Below are 26,055 nucleotides of genomic sequence, written 5' to 3'. Positions count from 1 at the left end.
GAAACACTACGCAAAACCACACTGAATATATCAGAACAATACCAGCAAAGTTGTTAACTGCTGTCACCAAAACCAGTACATCAATCAATATCCACAGCCCCTTTAGATTGGAAGCCCCCTACCATGGCGTGTGCTTGAGGTTCTCGATGGACCACAGAAGATAAATGCTTCCTTAGTGAAAGAGGCTTCAGCTCTCCCTGGGTATCTTCCCATCCTTCAGCTCATCAAGGGCTGACCTCAGTGTAACATCAATATATATCAATCAGACGGAGACAGCAGGCCATGATTCCCGCCTGCCCTGTGCTGTAAGACATATCCTATCCTTATTAACCAATCTGCTTTAGAAACGCAGTCCTTGATGAGCCAGGATGGGAACGGAGAAGCTTGTTTACGTACATGTATTTTTTATTATACCAGAGAGATGGGATGATGAAATTGGTGGGGCAGCCCTGATTTGACGGATAACGCGTCAACCCTTTCACTTCTGAAGAACCAAAGGGACGTTAATGATAAAGATGTTGACTGCTCTTTTCAAGGTTTCTAAGATTTACTGCTTTGCGGATTTTAGTAAACAGCACCCAGGGGATTTGACTAATTTCATATACAATTGTGTAGAATGAATAGCTTTCATGTATAGAGGCATAGAGAAAGCAATAACGGTCTAAACATTATGTGATTTTTAACAAGAGTCCAAAAATAACTTTTTACAGAATCGCCGTTGAAATCCAATAAGCTACCCTTTTCACGTTATGAGCGGTTTATTGTTTTATATTTAGGCTGATGTCACGTTGTGGTACGTGCGGCTATTTGTACATTGTGGGGTTTAGGATTCACTCAGATGATCACTTTGCAAGTATTGGTTTAAGGTGGACAGACCATGGCGGTCCTCCCAGTGCGCGCCTCCCTCGTTCATATTCCCCTCCGCAAGGTTAAAGTGGCCCTTTAAGTGCAGAGAGGAGGAAACATCATTAGAGGCGCCCTATGCAAAAGGGTAAATTTCACAAAAAGTTCCAACCTCCTACCATGTTCGTACTACCCCATTCATTACATTAAGCACTGTGTTTTTCAATTTATAGCTTATATTAGTCAGGAGACTCTGGGGACATGGTAGCTGTCTGTATTACAGGTGGTAATTCAGTGAAGCTTTATACTACATTGCTCAGAGCGAGCTGAAAGTGGATGTGGAACTCTCTACCCCGCCACGCTGTCCCCCAACCTTCAGTCCTTCAAACGCTCACTCAAAACTCACCTTTTCAAGCTCGCCTATCCTTCCACCTCCTGACCATCTTATCCATCACCTCCTCTTCCTTCACCTGCCATCTCCATTTTCTCCCAGTTGGTCCTACTGTCCCTCACCACCCCTCCCTCTAGAATGTAAGCTCTCACAATCAGGGTCCTCTCTACCTGGTAAAAGGCTAGAAAGTCATACAAATACTTTCTTTGCGTTTTGCTCTGATTTGTGGTTTACACTGATTTACGCGTGGACGGGAAATCTGAGCACTGTCAATGATTGCTGTGCTGTGTTTTTAGAGAGCTTTTCTCATATCTACATCTAAATAGAACCCAACATGAGACAACTTCTACAAAGCAGCTGCAATGGGCACCTAGTTACATTGGGGCACACTGAATTACTACCTATTTCTACAGAGAAGCCTCATGATTATCTTTTATGTACCAGTGGCTGAAGCATTTACGTGTAACAAACTATACCCACCGAGCTTCCTTTTACACCTGTGCAGCAGGAGGTTATCGTGTTAGGTGGGAGGTGCTTCTCTGAGTGATTCTTGCAGACTTGCTCTGCAAAAAAGCGCAGTAGGGGTTTGAAAATTAATACACAGTGGCAAAGCATCTCATCCTATACTTTTAAAGGGTCCCAGTGCCATACTTGCCAACTTCAGGAAGTTGGCATCCGGGAGATGCAGGGGGTTGGTGGGCATGCGTGGGTCGGGCTTGGCGAATCGCGTAATTTTGGCCCCGCCACTGCAACGTAATGACGCAAACACGTCAGTTTACAGCGGGGGTCCAGGCCAAAATGCCGCGATTTCATGAGAATGATGTCATTTTGGCTCTAAATCTGGCCACTTCTTAGTGGCAGCTTTTAGCTGGCACCTGACTCTAAATGTGACCCAATAGCAGTTTATATACACATGAAAAATTGTAGAGAACAATGAAACTGTGCAAAGTTGGCCTCCAGGATATCCAGAGGGGGAGGTGGACGTGTGGGGGCGGGGCTCTGCGAATCACATTTTGTGGCCCCGCCACTGCCATGCAATGATGCAACCGGGTCATTTTACCACGAGGGCGAGGGCCAAAATTACGCAATTCCATGAGAATCGAGTCATGGCGGCTTCAAATCCTGCCCAATTCACTAGGAAGAGGACAGATGCGGGAGACTGCCCTACTCTACTGGGAGTCCGGGAGACCTACCCGAAATTCAGGAGTCTCCTGGACATCCTGGGAGAGTTGGCAAGTATGCCCAGGGCACTTCGTAAAGGAGGCCCAGTGATTTGGGGCAGCTGAAATGACTGCATTCTCAGCTATTTGACCTTAAAGATGCAGGAGTAGCTTCTGTAATGGAGGGGTGAGGTAAGACTCTAGAAAATTTTAGTAATTAATACAGTTATGGTGGAATGTCAGAGTAACACTGAACAATGTACAGTATGTTAGGTTCATACATGAAAACTTTAATGTGGGGGTTTAGCAGTCCTTCTGAAGATTACCTTTTAGTTTTTTTGGGGTCAATTAACGCTGAAAAACAAGAGTCAAACTCTATTTTAACAATTTTAAAGTAAATTTCAGAAAGTGCAAAACTGCGGCACAAACCTGTTTTGTGACGTCATTCTTGCGTAAATGCACCCGTTTTTACATGGAAGGACGTGGATCTGAAGTCAAAAGAAAGGCGGCGACTGCGGGGTCGCACAATGTATTATCTTCTGCTGAGCGCAGCATAGTGGATGAGGAGCATCCCCCTCCTACGAGTGGGCTCGGAGCAGAAATACGCCTACTTTTGCACCAAGATGCAAACATAAGATTTTGCTTTGCAGGATGAGAGTAAATATGTTAAAAGGGTGAAGAAGGCGCATTTAAGGTATAATGCTTATTTGCAGGGGGTTCGCACAGCATTCTCCTCCCCGCAAAAGGCATTAAGTTTTACGGTTATTTAAATGACCCCTGTAAAAAAGTAGTGGCCGTTTACTTTTAACAGGAAACCTTTTGCAACTTACAGGAGCACTTTTAGGGGAAAACATATTTCAAGGCGCATTTCAACCAATGTAATAAAAACTATGAAATATATAAAAGACTACAAAGCCCTCAACAACACCACCCCTTCATACATCCCAAATCTCATATCAAAATACTCTCCCTCCCGCCCTCTTAGATCTACCTCTGACCTGTCTCTTGTCTCGTCTCTGGTAACCACCTCTCCCTCCCGCCTACAAGACTTCTCCTGTGCTGCTCCCCACTTATGGAATTCCCTACCACGCTCAGTCAGACTTTCCCACAGCCTTTAGACGCTCTTTGAAAACCCATCTCTTGTATTAGGGGTGACCTTATCCCGGATTACACTATTCACACTTATGCACCCTCACAAATGTCCCAATCTCCACTCTGAGCCACACTCGCTCCTCTTGTCTCAGTTGCACCCTCTTCCACTTAGAATGTAAGTTCTCTAATGAGCAGGGTCCTTCATACCCTTTCTTTTCATATCCGCATTTATTTTGTCTACCTTTTATGTCCCTGTTTAATGTATATACTGTTTTCCCTACTGTACGGCACTGTACCGCCTTACAAATCTACGATAATAATAATAATAATATTAATAAAAATGACACATGTAGTGAAAACGGTCCACTTCCCTGCCAATCATGTCATCGTGGCACTACCCCGCGCTGCGCCATGACCCAAAACGTGGCATTGGGCAGCAGGGACGGGGGAGGTCTAGAAAGTTAACAAGTCTGCGTTCAAATGTATCTACAAACCTATAAAACTAGGAGAAGACTTTGATTTTGTGGAGGCAGGTCTGAGAACCAAGAAATACATCTGGCAGACAAATAAGTTCCCACATAAAGAAGCAGTATGGATCCACCTTGTTTGTAGTTTGTAAGGGGCCTATTTATCAAAGTTACCCCCCCCCCCTGTTAAATCCCTGAAAACAACTTCTTCGGTAAGCCACTATGCAGGGGCGGATTGGCCATAGACCTTACAGGGAATTTTCCCGGTAGGCCGATGGCCTAATGAGGCCGTCCATAGGCTACTTTTTTTTTTTTTTTGTCCATTCATTTTTTTTCTTTGAATCACTGGGCACCCGGATCTGCTTAGTCCTGGCAACCGGAAACTATGCCTAATGGGGGGGGGGGGGGGCAGAGGAGGGAGCAACCCCAACCAGTCCGAGATGCTGACCCCGTAGTATAGTTGGTGGCTAACCCTTCCCTGGGACCAGCCACCTTCCCCCTAGTAACTGCGAATGCGATACCTCAGTCCTCTATGTGTGGCTGCAGAGGTCACATGGGACGCGCACCACATGACAGGTGCCGTCCCATGTGTGCTGAGAAGCGCGGCTGGAAGTGTGTGTGTGTGTGTGTGTGTAAATGTAATTAATATTTGTGTGTAGGGGGCCTCTAAATGTAATATAATGTTTGTCTAGGGGGGCCTCTAAATCTAAATGTAATGTGTTTGTAGGGGCACTCTAAATGTAATGTAATATTTTTCTAGAGGGGCCTCTAAAAGTAATATAATGTTGGTGTAGGGGGGCCTCTAAATGTAATGTGTGAGCGCAGGGGAGCATATGGCTATATAATGTGTGTGTGTGAGATGGCAGGGGAAAACATGGCTATGTAATGTGTGGATTTGATGGCAGGGGGGCATGTGGCTATGTAATGTGTGAATGTGACGGCATTGGGGCGGGGAGGTCGGGAGGCAGTGGCGGATCCAGAGGGGGCGATCGGGGCGATCGTCCCCCCCCTACCAGGGGCTTGCTGCCGACAGCTGCACACTGTGCAGGTCCGTTCAGCAGTGACAGTATGCTGCCCAGCTGCTCTGATTGTGTTTTAAACACAATCAGAGCAGCGGGACAGCACACTTTCACTGCTGAACGGACCTGCACATACTGTGCAGCCGCCGGCAGCCTTAGAACACAGAAAAGGGGCGGGACCTAAATCGCCCTGCCCTAAAATCGCCCCGGGTAGGGCAAATGTCTGGGTCCGCCCCCGTCGGGAGGTATGTCCCACTTCACCTGAAGGCAGAGCTGCGTGCAACTAACAGTAGTGCACACAGCTTTGCTTGTGTATTTGTCTAAAATGTATCCAATATGATAACCCCCCTGTTTAAAGTGCCCCAGGCCCCCCCAAGAGCCTTATTCCAGCTGGTCATACTTTAGTGGTTTCCATTCCTGCCTTTTACCTTGCACTGATCCTATTCTCAGATCACTTGAACATATGGCCAGCCCCCATTGCACTGATAATATCATTAATCCTGCCTCCTTTGCATTTAGTATATCACCAGATTTTACTGGTAGTTTGCAGCTCATGATGTCAGGGGAAGATGCATCAGTGCGTGAGGTGCTCATATGCTACTCTTGCAAACTGATCAGATATGATTGTGCCAACATGTTTCATAATAGATAAACTTATTAAACAAAGTAAAATATGTTTCTATGAAAGGAATATTGGAAGGATGTGTTGGTAGGCAACAAGTTTGAATACAGAGGTATAAACCAGTCGCAGATAATGCAAAAGGATTCATGTATTTGTATAACACAGGACAGGCAGTGTTTCCCCTGCATTGCCTTAGTAATGACCCAATGTTTATTAAATCATCACATCTAGGTTTTCCTAAATGTAACTACAACCATATCCTAGTAGTTCTAAATCCCGCCTACTTTTGTGTTGGCCCACCTACAGTTGATTTGGTCCCGCCCACACGAGGCCACTTTAAGATTTTTTTCCAGGGCCACTTTAAGTTCCCAATCCGCCGCTGCCACTATGTATTATTGTAGCATCGCACCAGATATCTCAGATTTGCACCTATTAGCGTTTTTCTGAGCACTCCCCATCACAGTCTAGGTGGAGTGCTCAGTTACGCTATGTATTAAAGTGTGCCCTGTGAAAACTTTCTCTTTTTCTACGTTATTGTACGCCATCTGAAGCTGGCGTACATCAACATAACTGAAATCTATTGCAGCTGTCAGCTTTGCTCTGAAGAGCACAGCTGGACAGCACATCTGTGGAGGGATCATGTGATCCCTGCCTGTCACATGACTCACCTTCTTGACATCCAGGATGTTAGTGCGCATGCACCAAGTTTTTGGTGGGCGCATGCGCACTACCAACAAAAGAGAAGTTCAGCGCAGTTTTCTTCAGATGAGAAGAGACTGCGATGAACAGGTGAGTCACTTCTCAGGGACAGCAGGTTATCGGCACTGCTGTCCCTGAGATCTTTTTTGGTAGGTAGCCGGATACTTTTAATCCTTATCAAGGCAGTGGGCGTGACAAACATACATGGTGGCGTGGCTATAATTTTAGACAGTAATTGGCTGCTCTCCAACTCTTCTTATCCCCATAATATACATGGGCAATGCTGCGTGCACTACTGTGCTCACAGCTCTCCCTTTTCAAGCAGAGTCGTGTGAAGCGGGAGCAGGGTCCAGCCACCTCAATTATACAGTGCCCCAGGCTTGGAGGGGGTTTCCAGGCACCAGGAAACCCCTCCTCGTTTTGCCTATGCAAGGAGATAAGGATTGAAAAGTTTCAACGAAAAAAACTGAATGATGATAAATAGGTCCCTTAAGTGAGCCTTATATTGTGAAGGTATCCGTGTGCAGTTTTATATCATTAATTTAGAAGTAAAGCGGGGCGTGGCATGCAAGAGGTACCCTCGTCCAAAAGCGGAGCTGTTGATAAATATAATAATGTTAGAATGTGTCCTTTATTTAATAATTGCTAAATATAGTGGTTTTACAAGTGTTGTACACACTAAAAAAATTCTGTATGTTAGTCTTATTTTCTTACATAAACTTCTTGAACTAATGAAATTTAATATTTTCATTACCCTAAACCAGTAAAATGATTATTAGGAGAATTAGGTGAGTCCTTGGTGTTCTTCTCATGTTCTGGCAGGAAATGGAGAGAAAACAAGTGACCCCAAAACCAAGCTGAGGCGACACATTTGGCCCCCTGAGATAGGCACAGAGGTGTTTATGCTGCAGAATTCAAAGTTCACCTATCCTCTGAGGAACATGTCTTCATTGGTGAGAAAGATTATGCCTGGGTTTACCTCAAGAAAACCTCATTTGTTCAGAATAAAACAATGCAATAGGCTGCGCTTGTTACAAATGATGTATTTATGGGAAAACAGAGAAGCGTCTGAAAGAGATGGAAGGTATGAACACAATTCATGTTCACTGTACTGTAAGTAAATCAGGCCCTGGCTATTAATTGTGGCAAACCAAGCCGGCCTCCGATCTGCAGAAGGTCTCTAAACAAAAGCACCAGACTTGCCCAGGAAAAACACCCTGCAGTTCTGAGATCTTTATGCATTGCCTCACTCACGCAGCTGGGACACATTGGTAAATATCTCCATTCATACCGAGGCCTGCGTCAAAGATTAATCTTGGAATGATTACTCCCCATCAGGAAACCCAGAACGGCGTAGACTGTGCCAACCACACAAGCCCAGCATTTCCTGCTCCAGAGAAAAACGCCATCTACTAACCCAAAGAACTAACAATCGAATGTGAGGAGGAACTGAGCTCTGTGTCATCACAAACAATAATAGGATTTGTTTAACTGTTTTCAGGCAGGACTGACACATTTCCACTGTACTCCTGTATGGTAACTAAGTTAAAAAGTGCACAACTTAATCCTGAGGGGGCTGAAAGTACTGATTAACCCATTACTCAGCTGAAAGGTAGCAGCCTATCAAAATAAAAACACAGCCTGATTAAATTGTTCTAAATGACTCTGCCAAACATAAAGGGTGTATAGTAAATGCATGTACTTTTTAGGGAAATTAAATGACAAAAAAAATGTTTTTGCTGCAGTTTTATGAATGGGAAAATACACATTTGCATATATCTTGGACTGCCTGTATAGATCCACTAGCCCAAATAGTCTAGTTGTCTATTGATCAGTGTACACAGTGTCTAAACTGTGAATCTCTCTGGCTGCAGCTTCTATGCATTCTTAGTGATTTTGACCTGTCTTAGCCCAGCCTCCCACAGCTCTTGAACTCAACACTTTTTACAGTTTTTTTGGCAGATTACCCCCCCTCACCCCCCCCGCATCATTCTCCTTCTATCCATCCCCTCCAAATGAATGCATATTTTATGCAAATCTAAATCCCCCTTTGGATGTAATGAAAGCAAACAGGCATTCCACCCACAGTTTATCCTGACTCCCCAAGATGCCATAAAGTCCCCCCCTCTGGAACGGGGTGTTGCTCACATGGGTGCTGAGTACACCCCCCCTCTTTTTCCTCCATATGTTCCCATTGCTATGCAATCTGCTTTGCATCAATCCGGTCTTTGCCTGACTTTATCCAAGATGATAGCATCTCTCAGATAGCATCAGTGAGCGAGACGCAGAGAAGGGTTGAGGGTCACCTCTGATGGACAACACTCCTCATCTTCACAAGTCTGGAGAGAGGCTGAGACCCCTGCCTCTTGCAATTATTCATGTGATTGTGTTCTCACTGGCCCCCTCTCCTTCTCTCCGTCAGCAGCTTGCTCTGAGCCCTAGCCTGCCCCCTCCCTCTCTCTCTCTCTCCCTCTCTCTCTCTTCTCTCTGTGTTGCATTCCTTGCCAGAAGCTCAAAGCTCCACTCGGATCTCCTTGCTGGGCTGGAGTGTCCAGGACTTTAAGATGCTGTTGGACCTCCACAACGTCTCCATGTGACTGGGACCTTATTATTTCTCTCTAGTACCATCTGAAGAAGCCACCAAGGTAAGGAACCTGGGCTCCCCTTCACACCCAGAAGGGATCTCTGTCTTGTCTCCCTGTCTATTTTTGCATCTCTGTCCTCTTGCGAGTTGCGTGTTCCTCCTGAAAGCCACCGGGGGATCTGGTGCAGCTGGCAGTTCCACGGGGAAGGAGACTAGAGATATTTCTACTCCTGGAGGAATGTTAAAAATTAAAAAGAGCCAGGTTGGGCTAGGAGCAACTGTTTGTCCACCAAGCCGATCCTCTGAGCTCCTATGAGCCACACTGGAGCTCTGGGTACCTTTCCATCCCTACTTCCCACATAGGAAGGATCTTATGGCTGCTGTTTGGCATTTTGGTTTCCAATCACAAATATTGCTTGTGTTTTATTTTACTTGGCCCTTATTTTTGTTTGTTTTAGTTATTCCTTTATGTATTTTTTTGAGCGCATCTTCTTGGCACAGAGCTCTTTGGACCTTTGCGTCTGGCGGAGGTGACTGATTGGGGGATGAGATGTGCAAGAAGAGGACATAACTGGGGATAATCTGGAGTATAAAAAAAAATCCTCTTTCCATTCACTTGGTTCAGTTTTAAACACCCGGGTGCCAGGAGGCATTCCAGTGCATCTGTCTGATTGATGGCACAGACCCTGTCACCTTTCTTCTGGCAGGGGGGGTAACAGCAATGCGCGATTGCTTTTCCCTCTGTCTCAAAAGGGGCTAAAAAAAATGACTAGTTGTTTGCAAATAAACTCCAGCTTGCGCTGTGAAATGGTTAAACAGATAGAGTTCTGTAAAACTGTGCATGCACAACTCCTTCTGTGTCAGGGGGGACTGTAGAGACCCCCGTTGGCACAGACTGGGTTAAATGTATCTAATATCTGTGTTATTATAAGCCTTATTGGGGGGAAGGGGGTTGTGTTGGGGTTATGGTTGGGCAGGGAGAGGCGGGGGGAGCATACCAGGATCATTAACTCTTTAATTGCTCAGCCCTCAGTGTTTTAGGCCTTCTACCCTTTTGGCATCCAAAGTGTTAATGCTCCAATAGAAAATGGACTGAAAAGAGCCTTCTTTGGTGAGACGATGCCTCACCATGCACATGATTCTACCTTCCCCAGCTGCATTGATTTCTTGGATAGTACCCTAAATATTTAATTGCAAACACATCCTGTGGCTGCACAGGGATGCATCCTTAGGGTATCTTTATTAACAAACTCTTTGCAGTAGGGGGGAGGGGGGGAGACCCTCTAAAGAAGCGCAGTGTGTTAGAAAATTCAGTGCATCTAATCTCAGCTTAGGTAATAAGAAAGATGCTGTGACTTACAGGCTCCATCTACATCTCAAGCCCCTCTGGGGTATGAAGTCTTGCAGATTCAGTGCATGTCTGTGCCCCCTCTCTATCTATTATATACAGTCTAGCAGATATTATTAGTAGTTGAATCGCTGCCCTGCATTGTGAAGCTGCCCATAGCCTCTGGTTGAATAGCCTTTCGGTTGATCAAGGATATTACTGTTGTCGTAACTGCATCTCCCATGAAGAATAGATTTTCTTTTGAATTATTTAATCATGTAACAGTTCAGTGAGAAAGAATAACAGCCCGTTGAAAGAGAGGTATCTTCCTTACTCCCTATCTATTGCAATTTTATTTTTTTTAAACAATATATGTATATTTATTGCATGTTATAATTGCAACACTACTGATACACTCCCCTTCCTCAGTTGCACTCCGTCAATAAAATAACCTTAGTATTTAATTAAAACAGGCAAGTCCTCAGCTACTATTCTAAAGTGTGTCTAAATCAATTCTTTCCCCGCTGAGGACATACAAGACGAGTGGATGATTGTGAAGTGTCTTTGAATTTTTACGAGAAGGGAAATTCAGGTCGTCTCTATCACCTCACTTTGAGGCATCAGCAGAATAGAGTACTTAAATTTTATTACATTGTGCTCATAAGCTGGGCTTAAAGAAAAAAGTGACTGTGAGGTTCTGTCTATAGGATAACAGGACATATTGCATTAAAATAGTTCAATATTCCTGGATTGAGTGCAGGTATTTTGTGACTTCTAGAATATTTTGCATCTTTTTAAGGTAGAAAAAAGCTTGATTGGCACTGTCTACACTATGGTATGACTACTCATGTAGAAAACACCAGCATAGGACATAGTGGTGTACAACAAGAAAAATGCTTACCTAAGCCTTGTCCAATGCAAATTGTAATCAGTGATATAAAATAAGTTAAGGATTGCACTCTTAAGAATGGACAAAGGACAGATTGAAGCTTTCCTGATTATGCAGTTCCAATTTTTAGTAGCAAATTTATAGATAAAAGATCTGGTGATGAAAAACTCTGTAATAAAAGAACATATAATGCATTTATTTTAATTTTTTCCTAACTTATAAATTCAATGAACCTGTTTGGTCCATGCCTTTAGAAATTAAACATTAGCCTTAACATCGGTCAGCTCTCCACTAAGAGACATAAGACTTTGCAGAAAGATTGCATGCAGAGAATCCAACCCTTCTTGCACAAAGAGGTGAACTGCTCTACAAAAAAAAGACACAGATTTTTTTTTTTTTAAAAAAAAAGCAGACTGTAGTTTAAAGTGGGACCCCGCTGTCTGAATGTTCCACTTATCATAAGGATTTCTGAATTTCTTTAAAACTTTCAGGCCTGAAACACCGATGGCCCATTAAATATATATATCACTAGCTTTAGTTATGTTTTTGATCATTTTTTTTTTACACAGCAGATTTTGTGAACATTTGAAAGAAAAAAAAAAGATCTAGCTAATAGGCGTTTCTTTTAATGTCCTACAGTCAAGTCACCCCAGTATTTTTAAAATAGTTCATTTGGACAAACCTTTTTCTTGGGCAATTAAGTTCCATATTTTGCTATCAGCTGTTGAAATGTGTCTATCGTTCATTTTAACAATACCGTTTTGTGTTGTATTTGGTGCCATGGCTTCAGATCATTTAAAAAGATAGTTAAGCGAACGTTGGCAAGAAATGTGTTTTTTTTTTTTTTTTAAAGAAAATGCTTTGTTTGGGAAGACCCAGGATCTTTGTGCCTAGTCTGCGTCTGGGACTAATTAGCGGGCTCAGCCAATGGGAGCTCCATTTAAACTTATCCAACTGAACAATTAAGTTTAGGCCCCTAAACAACCTACAACAATCCCAGCGGACTATACAATGCAGCCTGTGTTTATTTGGTACCAGACGTATGTTTAAGGTTAAAGGCCAATTTGGCACAGAAAATATTGTTTCAGCAGTGTTTAATAAGTCTACCCGAAAACAAAAAAAGGTTGTATATTTACGGATTCCTTGTAGGTTTCTGTGCTCTACGCTGTCATGTGCTCTTGCTTGAAAAATATCATAAAAAGTTGCTTTGCCCTTAAATATGGACAGACTGATTGGTTTATAACATGTACGCTTAGAATTTTTTACTAACAATAGTTCAACCAGAGGGGTCTTCAGCGACTGCTTGATATGTATGTTAAAAAGTTAGAGTGACTTTTACAGTTAAACCTTTCCGTTTGTTATGTTAGTGTAATCAATAAGTAGGGATGTCGTTCATTCCGGATATTTCCTGTAGTGTCTAATAAAGAATTTAAATCTTCTGTGGCTTATAGGGGTATTACAAGTCACAGACAACTCCTGTGTCCTTAAAAGCACTTGGCCAGCAATCCTCGGTGACTTGCAACATCCTTGTGATATATATCCTAGGGCGTATATTATCTTACACTATTTTTGTTATATTTAGAATTCAGCAAAGTTTTTAGACTCCAGGGGCTAGATTTACTAAGCTGCATGTTTGAAAAAGTGGGGTTGTTGCCTATAGCAACCAATCAGATTCTAGCTGTCATTTATTTAGTACCTTCTACAAAATGACAGCTAGAATCTGATTGGTTGCTATAGGCAATATCCCCATTTTTTTTCAAACCCGCAGCTTAGTAAATCTAGCCCTTAATATTTATCAAACTGTATATTATCTTTACAACTTCACAGAACATTTCTGTTGTTTGATTTACTGGTGTCCACTATGGGGGGGGGGGGGGGGAAGAGAACAATGGTTTATTGTCAGGCAGGAGACCATATGTATGCGGCAATGATTCATTCAGTGGCGCAGCGCGGTTTGCGCCAGTAAGTCCCACCTAGGTCCCGCCTAAGTCCCACTCAGCTCAGAGGCCTGCGGTGAAAGAAAAAAGCTGAAAGAAAAAAAGCGATAGAGATATTACTTTTTTATTTCCAATGTTTGTTTACTGGTTCTCCATCTCGCCCCTCCTTGGCACTTTTACATTTCTTAAACGACTTACAGAGCGCTGTGGCAGGAAAAGTGCTTGCGCAGATGTAAATGGAAAATCTAGGACATTTTAATCATCGTTTGGCACTTTGTGACATGCCGTTTGTTATTTTGCTGCATTCGGGATTCATTTCCTGACTGGTCCCTTCACATTGATACCTTCAATATGCCAGATACAATGTCTTTTTTTCATCTGGAAATACTTCAGCCTGAGCAGCAAGACAAAATTCCTGCAAGGCAAATTGTTTTCATGGCTGTCAGGGTGCCCTGTAAATCCACAAGCAGCCCTGGTCTTTTTCTGGGGGGGAAGTGCGAGGGGTGGTGTATGTTTGGAAGGGGGGCTGTGGGGAGGAGGAGGAGGGGGATTACGGCTACAGTATTTGAACATCTGGTAATGATTCCCCCACAGGTTGCCTGATGTTTTCGTTCCTTTTGCATATTCACATCTTTACACAATCTTCAGGCGCTTTGTACACGATCCCTTCATTCCAAACCCTAATCAAAGCCTCATGTTGCTTTGTGAGCCTAAAATAGTATTTTACATATCAGTTTATATATTTTTTTTTACTAATACAAAATAGCACAGCGGCCAACATTTGAAAACAACATGGACACTTTGCTGCTGGTCCTATAGGCTTGTCTTGGGCATTTTATTAGTCCAAGCGGACATTGGACAACACAAATCCCAGTATGCCATATTCACTGAACATGATGATAATCTCATTTATCTATATTTGTAATTCTCCTTTTCCATACCTTCTAACACAAGGGGGCAAATGTATCAAGCTGAGAGTTTTCCGGCGGGTTTGAAAAGTGGAGATGTTGCCTATAGCAACCTATCAGATTCTAGCAATCATTTTGTAGAATGTACTAAATAAATGATACCTGGAATCTGATTGGTTTTTCAAACCCGCCAGAAAACTCTCAGCTTGATACATTTACCCCAAGGTCTCTAGAATAAGAATAGATGTTGATATAGATAGCTAATAGTTTGAATAAGCGGGCTTGTACTGTATAGTTGTTCCCAACAAACGGGTCCATTGTCAGGGGCCGATTCAGCTAGCCCCAAGGTTCCACTCTAACCTTGCAGGAATGTTTCTGCTTCTACAATGGAAATTATGGTAATGAAAAAAGCATTGTTTATTTTTCCTAGCGGCCGTATAGCTGCGAGGTTATTAAGGAATGCGCAGCTAATTGAATTGGCCCCTTAGAGACAACTCTTGTCATCTAGTGCAATAATTTTTTTAGTAAACAAATCAATGATGGCTTTGGTTGCAGAATTGAAAAAAAAATATTATTATCAGCTATTTAGGCCAACAGTAATTAGGCCAGTCGATGTTCCTAAAGTACCTTTAACTTGAGACATTTTGGGCCTCATATAGAGTGTAATTTTGATCTAATACACAGACGTAAATTGTATCCCAAAAAAGACGGTTATGATGAGCCAGACATCATCACTATCAGTTCATAACTTACACCAGTGATCGAGTTTCTTGTATCATGACAGGAGATTATGCGTCTGAGTCTCAGACTACATAGGTCGCGTTTGCTCCAACACGCCCTTACACACCCCCTCCGTAATGCCTTCTCAATCGGGAGGGTCTGCCAGCGGCCTTAAGTTCATAACAAGACTCAATCTACATATGGGCGCCTACGTAACTAGTGCTTCCCGGGCATGTGCAGAAGTAGAAAAGCGTATTATACGCTATTTGTGTCCAACTTTATAGGCACCCCTTTATGTTCATAACTACTAATGTATAAATCAAAGACAATAATAATAATATTAATAGGGAGCATGGCATTATGTTAAAGAGACAGGAACTCTCCTACAGAATACAACTTATCCCCAGTTTGAGATCAAAATTTTGTTTGGGTGTTCGTAGCCTATTTTCTGTTCCTTTTTTTTTACCTGCAACATTTCACAGATATTCTGTGAATTATATCTATACTGTGTGAGGTTTTTTTTACTGCGTTTAAGGCCTTTTGATGTGTGCAATGTGTTTGTGAACTCTGTTTACGTTAATTAGCGCTGCAGGAGAGTGTGAGGTGTTTCTGCACATAATTGGATTACAAGGAAAAGTAGAAAAGTAGATTAGAGGTTGACAATTTGTGGCTCTTTAGGTATTATGCCAATCACTCCCAGTGTGCTGACTGACAGTTGTCAAAGGATGCTGAAAGTTGTGGTTATATAATGGTTGGAGAGCCACTGACCACTGAGCCACTGAGCTACATAGAAACATGGCTTTTGGGAACTTATAGAACTACCTAGTGCCAAATGTCCCCAATGACCAGGGAGAGTACTAGGCATAGTTGCCAACCTTTAATAAACGGCCTCCGGGAGTCTCAGTGTAGAGGTGGTCGTGAGGGGGCGGGGCTCCGTGAATTGCGTCATTTTGGCCCCGCCCCTGTGATGTCATGACACAATTGCATCATTTTAGCAGGGGGGGGGGTGGGGCTAGACAAAATGATGCGATTCCCGAAGAATCGCATCATGGAGTCTTCAAATCTACCCACTTCACTAGGAAGGGGGCAGATGTGGGAGAATCGGCAGCTCTCCCAGGACTCCGGGAGACCTACCCAAAATTCGGGAGTCTCCCGGGAATTCCGGGAGAGTTGGCAAGTATGTTACTAGGTTTTAAAAATGTTGCAGTATTAGCCAACTGCAGAACAAAATTATTTTCTTTGTGCATGTTAGAACTGTTTCTATTCCGTTAGATCTGTGCTTTTTCTCTAGGCCTTGTAATTTATGACGTATTGTAGAGGGCTGTTTCAAATTCAAAAAAGTACATTATAATCAATTACAGTAAACATGACATGAAGAGAATTATAGTTCTCCAAGGTCTTGCTAGATGCATCATCCCAGCAACAATCTCTGCTTAGAAATGATTTTAAAATGTTGGCAGCTCTGTAACTGGACATTAAAGTCTACACTTTATGCTTCATAGAGCATCATCATCTTCATAATCATCATCAGCAATATTATTCTCATCAGCCCAAGGGCATTGTTTTGACATGTTGCTAAAATTTGGTGGGTCTAAAGCATATTTGCCAACTCTCCCGGAATGCCCGGGAGACTCCTGAATTCTGGGTAGGTCTCCCGGACTCCCAGGAGAGCTGACAATTCTCCCGCATCTGCCCTCTTCCTAGTGAAGTGGGCAGATTTGAAGCCTCCATGATGCGATTCTCCGCCCTCCCCCCGTGCTAAAATGATGCGTTTGCGTCATTACGTCACAGGGGGCAGGGCCAAAATGATGCGATTTGTGGAGCCCCGCCCCCGTACGCCCAAAAACTGAACCCAGCCCCTATACACAATGAAGGCAAACATTATCTAGGCTGAACCAATATTCACTAGCGGCAGCTTAACAATTCACTAAGCCAGTAATTTATGTGGAACATCTTAAGGTAATATCACTATTTCCTAGTGAACCCCAAAATGTGTGTAGGTGACAGGTACATTTGCATTTTAATGGCCATCAATTCAGGATGGATACTTGACAAAGCATGGACTGAAAAAGACCTGTACACTGGACCTATGTTCCGTCGAGCATTCCATCACATTCCCCATATGGCCGCGTGAAGGATTCTTACAAACCACATAGAGATCCATTATCACTTCTTAAAGTTCTTTGACAGCTGCATTCTGTTCTGTTGAATAGCAGGTGAACGTAAGGCAGCTCTAGTGGAGGGGCAATGTGGGGTGAACACCCACGTAGATAGACCAGACTTCTATAAATTCCCAAGTAGATAGACGAGACTTCTATGAATACCCAAGTAGATAGACCAGACTTCTTTGAATACCCAAGTAGATAGACCAGACTTCTTTGAATACCCAATCCAAGTCATTGAGTGATGTCTTCTCAAGTCGAAAAGGATGATCTTCTTGGATTCACTCTAAATATTCTTTAGTATGTGTATAGGGCAGTATATTTAAATAAGATGACTGGGGGGGGGGGCACAGGAAATGGTTGATATAATTAATCAATGGATAATACAAATCCAACAAAACGTTGTGATGATAAAGTAATCACTAAATCAGATTTCTATCATCAGACAAACTACTTTAGTTTTTTTTTGATGATTACAGGAGCTTGATGATATCTGATGATGAATCATTGACCTTGGAAATAGTTTAATGATTTTGCGAATACCCCATGGCGGTCTCTAAAGTAAACTTCATTGGCATCATTGGGTATTGTAGCTTTTATCAGGGGTTCCCCTACGGTAAGGAAAAACAAAGCCAATGTATCTGTCAGTAGGACATGTGGGCAGCAAAATAATAATGGCCACTTGATGCTGTAAATTAAGTTAGTGGTTCCGGTTATAATAAATATTACAGTATTTGTATTTTATAGTTTCTACCACACTGACACAAATGGTTGTCTTGGTTTGTGAGAAGAAAAAACCTTTTCATCTGCAGAAGGCTGAGATCACATATGGCTAACAGTTATAAACTAATAATAGTACAGTAAAAACATTCCACATTTTTTCTGTACTACATGTTGATGGCCATAGAGGGACACATAAGGGATAACTCCAGCCAAGACTAAATATTTCATTTCGGGTGGAGTTCCGTCAATTAATATAAAAAAACTAAATTGTACTGTGTATGCGCTGTTCACTGGATGAGCCGGGGTCCCTGTAGCGGGCCCATGTAAAACTTTTCAAACAGACAGACCAGACGATGTCACCGTTTCCCCATGAACTTACCATTCACGTGGGTGGACAGTTGACATAAGTGGGACGTTGACAGGTCAAGCGCTCAGAAGCGAGAGGAGTGGACACTATTACAGCCGCCGGGCAGATTTGGCAAGCGTTGCATTCACAGTAAATCCTATTTTGTTATTTACAGAACATATTGAGCTCAATCCAATATGAAAAATGGGTGCAGCTCTCTAAAATTTGATCGCTTTCATAGATGTCAGCAAACACATGCACAATCTTTATATATTTAAAAGAAGAATATCTTACGCAGCTCTCAAAGTAAAGCTGCCAAATGTTATGTAGCTATTTAGTATTGAAAAAGTAACCTATTAGAGCACATAGTGACAATGCGACTAAGCGACAGAGCAACAAATTTTGAAAACATCATTTTTGGGTTGTAAACAATTGTTTGACTGCTGGAAGGAAACCTTAGTGGCGCACGCAGGGGGGGTTCCTGATTCTCTAGAAACCCCCCCCTGCGCTAACTAAGTGGCCACTGTCCTATACAGCAGCCGCGGCTCTGTCAAAGTAGCGTCCGCGGCGGTGCTGTATTGTATACAGCACCACCGCAGACGCTTCTTAGACAGCGCCGCGGCTGCTGTATAGGACAGCGCTGGCGAAACGTTTTTGTTTTTTTTGGGGTCGTCGGGGGGAAACCCCCCCCCGACAATCCTCCGTGCGCCGCTGAAACCTCACCACAATACGACACAATGACAACGCAACATTTTCTCAATTGAATTTGTGGTCTATTTGCCAAATAACTTGCTAATATATAAAAACTGCTACACATTGCAAAATGGGACCCGCTCAACGCCGGGTGACCCTGATTGTCGTCATTAAAGCATGGCCATGTAAACACTCATTAGTTATCAAAGGATCTATTGATCCCTATGTTCCGTTAACCCTTTCCTGTGAGCCCTTTGCTCTTTCTGAGTCCCCAAAACAAGAATCAATGTGACTTTCTAATTTCCTAAATATAAAAATGAATGTGAAGCAATCTAGGCAGTTTAACCATGTAAAAGTATAGCCAATAAAGACAGACCTAACCTCTGTCTTGTGAATCACCACACAAATACGTTCAATAAAAAACAGCAAGGCTTTTGGATGTGTCTGCGGAACATTTCAACGCAATGCATGTAAACTAACTTAAGAGGCAAAGAGAATTAAATCCATGGATGAACACGGACACCTCAGTGAGCCTGAAGTAACTTTAATAGCTGACGATTATTCTTTTTGAACATAAGAGTAATCACTAGAGGGCAGTAATGTTCTTTCATAAATCTCAGCCAGTGGCCTGTGTGCATCTCAGGGCACTATGAAAAGATGGTTTGTTACCTCCAGCAATGTACAAAGTCTCGGGGGAGACAAAATTCAATCTAGTTGTGGCACAGCCTAATGCGCAGGCAGTTTGTCAGGATTAACATCTTCTCTAGTCAGTGGCTCTTCTTACCTATGGTATTATATTAGCACCTTGCTGTACTCTTCAAAGTTTGCGGAATCTTGTGACTTTAGATTGTCTGCGGAGTTTGGCAGCTGGAGTCGAGGGTGAGATGTAAACACTACCAGCAGCACTGATTTAAGGAGAGTTATTGTCCATCTTCATGTTCCTAACAGCGCTTTTGAATTACAGTCTGGAGAAGGTAGTGAATTTAAAATGTGAAAACAAAAATGTAATGGTATAATAAACAGAGCGCAGGGGGATAAGCCTGTGATCTTCTGTGACACGTCGCTTGCTTGAGCTGAAAATTGATGCCGGCAGTATCCTTATAGTATGCCGTGTTTACAGGACATCGTGAAACATTGGCGTGTGTGGGGACTCTTAGCACAGCTGCGTCTCCTATGGGCCGTGGGTCTTGGCTGAGTGCTGCACAGTGGCTCGTCATCAACATTTATTTATATAGCGCCAGCAAATTCCTGTTGCGCTCAGTGCGTTAGCACTTCCGCCTCTCGGCACAGGGATCATGAGTCTGATTCCCGACCATGGCCTTAGCTGTGTGGAGTTTGTATGTTCATCCCGTGTTTGCATGGGATTCCTCCTGGTGCTCTAGTTTCCTCCCATGCTCCAAAAACATACTTGTAGGTTAATTGGCTGATGACAAAATTAACACTAGTGTGTGTATGTGTGTGTGTGTGTGGGGTGGGGTGGGGGATTTAGACTGTAAGCTCCAATGGGGCAGGGATTGATTGTGAAATATTCTCTGTACAGCGCTGCGGAATTGGCGCCATATAAATAAACGATGATAAGTGCTGAGCATTATGGGAGATTTAGTTCAGCAGCCGTGCCAGAGTTGCCCTGATATTTGAATACACTTACCAGGGATACTATACTGTTGGGCAAAAGCAGCTATTCACATCATATCCAGCACACTGTTAAATAAGAATATCCAGTTCGTTAAATTTTGTTTTGGTTGCAGATCAATATGTTGACATACTTGCCAACTCTCCCGGAATGTCCGGGAGACTCCCGCATTTTGGGTGAGTCTCACGGACTCCCAGGAGAGTGTGGTAATCTCCCGAATTTGGTCCAAGATGCTCCGATTCTCCGGGAAATAATGATGCTATTTTGGCGCCCCGCCTCCCTCACGCCCACCTCCCCCGGCAGGCTCCCGGAAGCCAACTTCAGAAAGTTGGTAAGTATGTATGCTGAGCTAAACTACAGAGTATTGCTTACTGGCAGTGGAAGTGGAGCCCCCCACTGCAGAGGACAGACCACTAACGTATAGGAGCACCAAAATCAGCAATTCTGGTGACCCATAGAATCAGGCACCTGGTCAGTTGTCTGGTAAGGCCGCAGATTAGCCCAGTATTGCCAATGGAGGAAACCTATTTTGCAGATCTTTGTTAATTTATTTAGGGAACAAGATTAAAACTAGAGATGCTCAGGCTCGGTTCCTTGAGAACCGAACACACCTGAACTTAGGGGATCCGAGTAACGAGCCGAGCCGCCTCGGTACTGTCGCACACCCTCGGAAATGAAACGAGACAAAACGTCATCGTGACCTTCGTTGGATCTCGGAACTCGCGAGTTTTGAATTCCTTTTAAAGATTCAACATCACGGAGGGAGGAAGGGAGGCCGGACCCCCATTTATCTTCTCTGCCACTGCTTGTTACGTCGTCGGATCTAAGATCTTGCGAGTTTTGGATTCATTTATAAGATCACAAGATAACGGTGGGTGGGCCCAAGGCAGAGCCGTAACTTAGAATTCTAGTGCCCTGGGCGAGAAAGACAAATGCCGCCCCCCTAGCCCTCAATCTTAATCAAATTAACCTAAAATATTCCTAAATTGCGCCCCCCTTCAGCGTTGCGCCCTGGGCGGTCGCCCCTGTCGCACAGCCCTAGTTACGGCCCTGGCCCAAGGACAATGGGAGGGTGGGAGGGCGGGCCCAAGGACAATTCCATCTTGCACCATTTTTCTCTTCTGCCACTGCTGTGTGCCAATGTGTCCTAGATGTGCTGGGAACTGCTGTGTGTTTGTGTCATTGCTCTGTCGCTTACCATCCAGCCAGGTCGCTGCAGTATATGTCCGAAAGTGTATGAAAATAATAATGTGACCTGTGAGGTGGTCAAAATTGACTGCAAATGACTTGAAATTAGTGTTATTGAGGTTAATAATAATGTAGGAACCACAAAAGAGCAAAATTATGAGATTTTAGCATATTTTAGGATTTTTTCTAAAAAATATAAAACCAAAACCAAATCACACGAGGGCGGTTTTGCCAAAACCAAAATACAAAGCTAATCCAGATCCAAAACCAAAACGGGGGTCAGTGAGCATCTCTAATTAAAACAGATACTGAGATAGAGTATACTAAGAATTACACCCACCATACAGGATATTTATTAAAGTGGATTTGTCTAAAACATAACAAAAACAGATTTTGAGGACTGTACAACAAACGTATTGAGCACAATAAGCGGTAAATGTACATATATATATATATATACAGAGTGAGAACACATACGGTGAATTACATCAAGCCTAAATAAACTGCTAAAGATATTGACCACTGCATTTATAGAACAACAGAAATTGGCAGATGTACAGAATGAGAACAGATAGCAATAATTACACACAGGAAAACTAAAGTATTACTGTGCTTTTGCTTATAGACACACAATAAAACAGGTATTTAAAATCACATCTAGAAAACAGAACAAAAGAAGTGTCAGTGTAATTTGCACAAAAATACATAATAAGAATACATTTATCAGGAAAGTGACATGTTAGCGTTCTCATGTAATATCAAGTCTCCATGTGCCCAAAAGCAACTGCTTGCCTGGCCCATCAATGTGCCCATCCTTGTACCCATCGCCGTGCCGTTATTCCCTATTGTTACCTGACCGTCATAACTGTACCTGAGCCGTTTCAGGCTGGAAGTTCTCTTTGTACATAACTGAACAGATTAGTCTTTTTATTAGATTACTTAACTTCGCTGCAAAACCTAAAATGTACATGTTACATGTAGGAAGGGAAAATAACTGACTAATTTTGAAAAAAACAAGATTGTTCTCAATTACGAAATTACGATACAAATAACATAAAAGCTCTGAATAAAGTTGCTCTCAAGTGTCGTATAGTTTGATATAAGGATTATACTATGGGGTCTTTAAAGCTGTTCTCAAGTAGGTTTATTATATGGGGCTTTTAATGCTGTTCTTGAGTAGGTTTATAATATGGGGTCAATAAAGCTGTACTTGAGTAGGATTATAATATGGGGTCTTTAAAGCTGTTCTTGAGTAGGATTATAATATTGGGTCTTTAAAACTGTTCTTGAGTAGGATTATGATTATATGGGGTCGTTAAAGCTGTTCTTGAGTAGGATTATAATATGGGGTCGTTAAAGCTGTAATTGAGTAGGATAATAATATGGGGTCGTTAAAGCTGTTATTGAGTAGGATTATAATATGGGGCCTTTAAAGCTGTTCTTTAGTAGGATTATAATATGGGGTCTTTAAAGCTGTTCTTGAGAAGGATTATAATATGGGGCCTTTAAAACTGTTCTCGAGAAGGATTATAATATGGGGCCTTTAAAGCTGTTCTTGAGTAGGATTATAATATGGGGTCTTTAAAGCTGTTCTTGAGTAGGATAATAATATGGGGTCTTTAAAGCTGTTCTTGAGTAGGATTATAATATGGGGTCGTTAAAGCTGTTCTTGAGTAGGATTATAATATGGGGTCGTTAAAGCTGTTCTTGAGTAGGATTATAACATGGGGTCGTTAAAGCTGTTCTCAGGTAGGATGACAATGTGGGGTCTCAAACTAAATCTGTTCTCAAGTAGGATGATACTGTGGGGTCTTTAAAGCTGTTCTCAAGTAGGATGACAATGTGGGGTCCAGACTAGAGCTGTTCTCAAGTAAAGATGATAGCATGGGGTCTTTGATTAAAGTTGTTCTCAGGTACGATGATAATGTGGGTTCTGTGACTAAAGCTGTTCTCAAGTAGGATGCAAATAAGCGCTAGGTTTTATGAAATAAGTTGCTGTTCTACAAAATCATCTACTTCCTATGTCTAACACCTGTATAACACCCAAGTAATATTGTTTGACAGAAAGTTTTAATGATGAATGGTACATTAAATTCTTCGGGCTGCTTTAGAACCTTACATTTGAGCTCTTAGTAAAGGTCAATTGGCCTATTGGAGCTTTGCACTTTTGGATCCGTCCTGCAAAACCGTGATATATTTTCCCTACAAACAGCCCCAGGAGGCCTGATTGTGACATCAATGTTTGTAGCGGACAGGTTCAAAGTCACATTGTACTTTTGACCCAAGTTTAAGCTGTGACCTGAGTCTCGTTGCCGCTGTCCAGCTTCTCTTCATCTCTGCTGTTATGTCTTCCTTATTTGGCACTGGGGAAGTTTTAGTGCTGTAATTTAATTACGGATAACTGGATGAACTGGTTTCAAAATATTCAAGCTGCATATCGTGTATAGAGCGTTTTTTGGCGGCTTGATGGAGCTTTGCAAGTTTTTTCAATAACATATGGGGATTTCAAGATCTCTGTCATGTATCTATAAATATAGACCGATTAGATATAGTCGCTACTTACGGTTACGTCACTGGGAAATAGACCCTCTTGAAATAAGTCACATGATCATTATACTAAAGTTTACCTGCTCCTAGTCATAGCGAAGGCAGATATTTTGTGTGCTGTGCCTCGTGCCTAAACAATGTCACTAGTTCCAAGGGAATTGATAGGCTGCATTCTCCTTAATATGAACACAGCCACCGAGTAGCTGTCTGTCTGTACTGTAGAGTTCCCTTCAATTAAATAGATGTTCCCCTTAATTTATAGTTTGCAAACGAAAGATGGAGCCCTTACACTTTAGTACCCCTCACCCACTTTAGAAGTTGTTAAAAAAAAAAATGACTAACTATATTAATACTAGTATAGGCAGCATGGTGGCTCAGTGGTTAGCACTTCTGCCTCACAGCACTGGGGTCATGAGTTCAATTCCCGCCCATGGCCTTATCTGTGTGGAGTTTGTATGTCCTTCCCGTGTTTGCGTGGGTTTCCTCCGGGTGCTCCGGTTTCCTCCCACGCTCCAAAAACATATTAGTAGGTTAATTGACTGCTATCAAAAATTGTCCCTAGTCTGTCTTTCTCTGTCTGTCTGTGTGTCTATGTTAGCGAATTTAGACTGTAAGCTCCAATGGGGCAGGGACTGATGTGAGTGAGTTCTCTGTACCATACTTGCCAACTTTTCTTCGTTGGCTTCAGGGAGATCCCGGGTGAGGTGGGCATGCGAGGGCGGGTTTTAACGAATCGCATCATTTTGGCCCCGTCCCCTAAATGATTGTCACAATTTTGGCTAATTACAGCAGGGGGTGGGCTAAGATGACGCGATATTTGTGTCATTAAGCCCCGCCCCCTCCACTTATCTAGTGCGGGGGCTAGAACCGGGAGGTTGCCCTGCTCGCCAGGGAGATCTCCCAGAAATGCAGGAGTCTCCCGGACATTGAATCCCTAGAGACTGAAGTGTCTTTTACATTTCTGTCTCCATTACTGAAGTCATGTCTTTAATTAAATCTTGGTCTCCATGAAAATGGCCACCTCCATAGGCATCAATAAATGGACATAGGACACAATTTCTGAACTGTGACATCATGCCACAGATTGAAAAGCCAACCACGTCTTGTACTGGCTCAGCATCAGGGAGAATGCCAGACTCTTCAGGGAGTGAGGGAGATCACCCCTATTTCAGGGAGTCTCCCTGACATTCAGGGATAGTTGGCAAGGATGCTCTGTACAGCGCTGCGGAATCAGTGGCGCTATATAAATAAATGGTGATGATGATGTAAATGGGTATGTGTTTGAAGCCTATAATGACCCCATACATACATGTGCTTGCGGGAGATGTGACGGAGAGGCCTTTTGTATGTTATATGCTCTATTCAGTTACAGAACAGCATAATTGCTACAGATTATTCTATGACCGTAAAACATTGATAAGAATTCCTGAAATTACCCATTAAGTTTACTTCACTTCCCAACTACGGATTAGACCATGGAATTCATACAATATAACCTTTTTCCTGCTTTCTAGATTTACAGTTTACGCTCTTTAACCAATTCCATGCTGCTAATCAGACTCTCCAAGAATGCTGCGGGTGATTCTTCCTGGTTTAGTGCTTGCGTTTGGTAAACAGATTGAGACCTCTTGTTGGCATTCGTCATGGTAATAAATTATTTCCTTTATCTAAAGAGCTCCTCATAACTGGTAGCGACTGACCCCATAATGACCGAGAACAATTATTTTCGTTATTTTGTTTACAACAAACGCTATCTAAATGAGTTCTACATTTTTTTTGTTAGGACAGATAGGGCTATTACATTTCATATATTTTATTTTATGGTAGTTAAGACACTATGGGGCATATTCAATTATCTGCGGTTTCCGCCGCGGAAAAACTATTACCGGTATTTACGCGCACAATTACCGTAATGACGGTAATAGTGCGTGCGGCCCGTTATTTTGGCTATACCGCCAACAATTGAATATGCCCCTATGGGTCTGATGTACCAAGGCACGCACACTGAGCGCAACGTGAGTTTTGTTTTAAGACGTTAAACGTTTTTATAAACAATCTTTAAAGTACCAATGTCAAGATATGTGCGCTGATGAATCCGGGCGTAG

General features: G+C 42.7%; 1 protein-coding gene across 1 annotated transcript in view; it reads left to right on the top strand.

Moving 5' to 3' along the window:
* Positions 1 to 8,612: 8,612 nt before the first annotated feature.
* The window catches only part of CDH11 (cadherin 11), a 98,765-nt gene continuing 81,322 nt past the window's right edge, over positions 8,613 to 26,055 (top strand). Inside the window, exon 1 of the mRNA XM_075189001.1 lies at positions 8,613 to 8,938. The gene's annotated coding sequence lies outside the window, so the exon portion shown is untranslated. The remainder of the gene's footprint in view (positions 8,939 to 26,055) is intronic.

The sequence above is a fragment of the Mixophyes fleayi genome, chromosome 10, assembly GCF_038048845.1.
Source record: "Mixophyes fleayi isolate aMixFle1 chromosome 10, aMixFle1.hap1, whole genome shotgun sequence".
Classification (NCBI taxonomy): domain Eukaryota; kingdom Metazoa; phylum Chordata; class Amphibia; order Anura; family Limnodynastidae; genus Mixophyes; species Mixophyes fleayi.
This window is presented reverse-complemented; position numbering and strand designations above follow the sequence as displayed.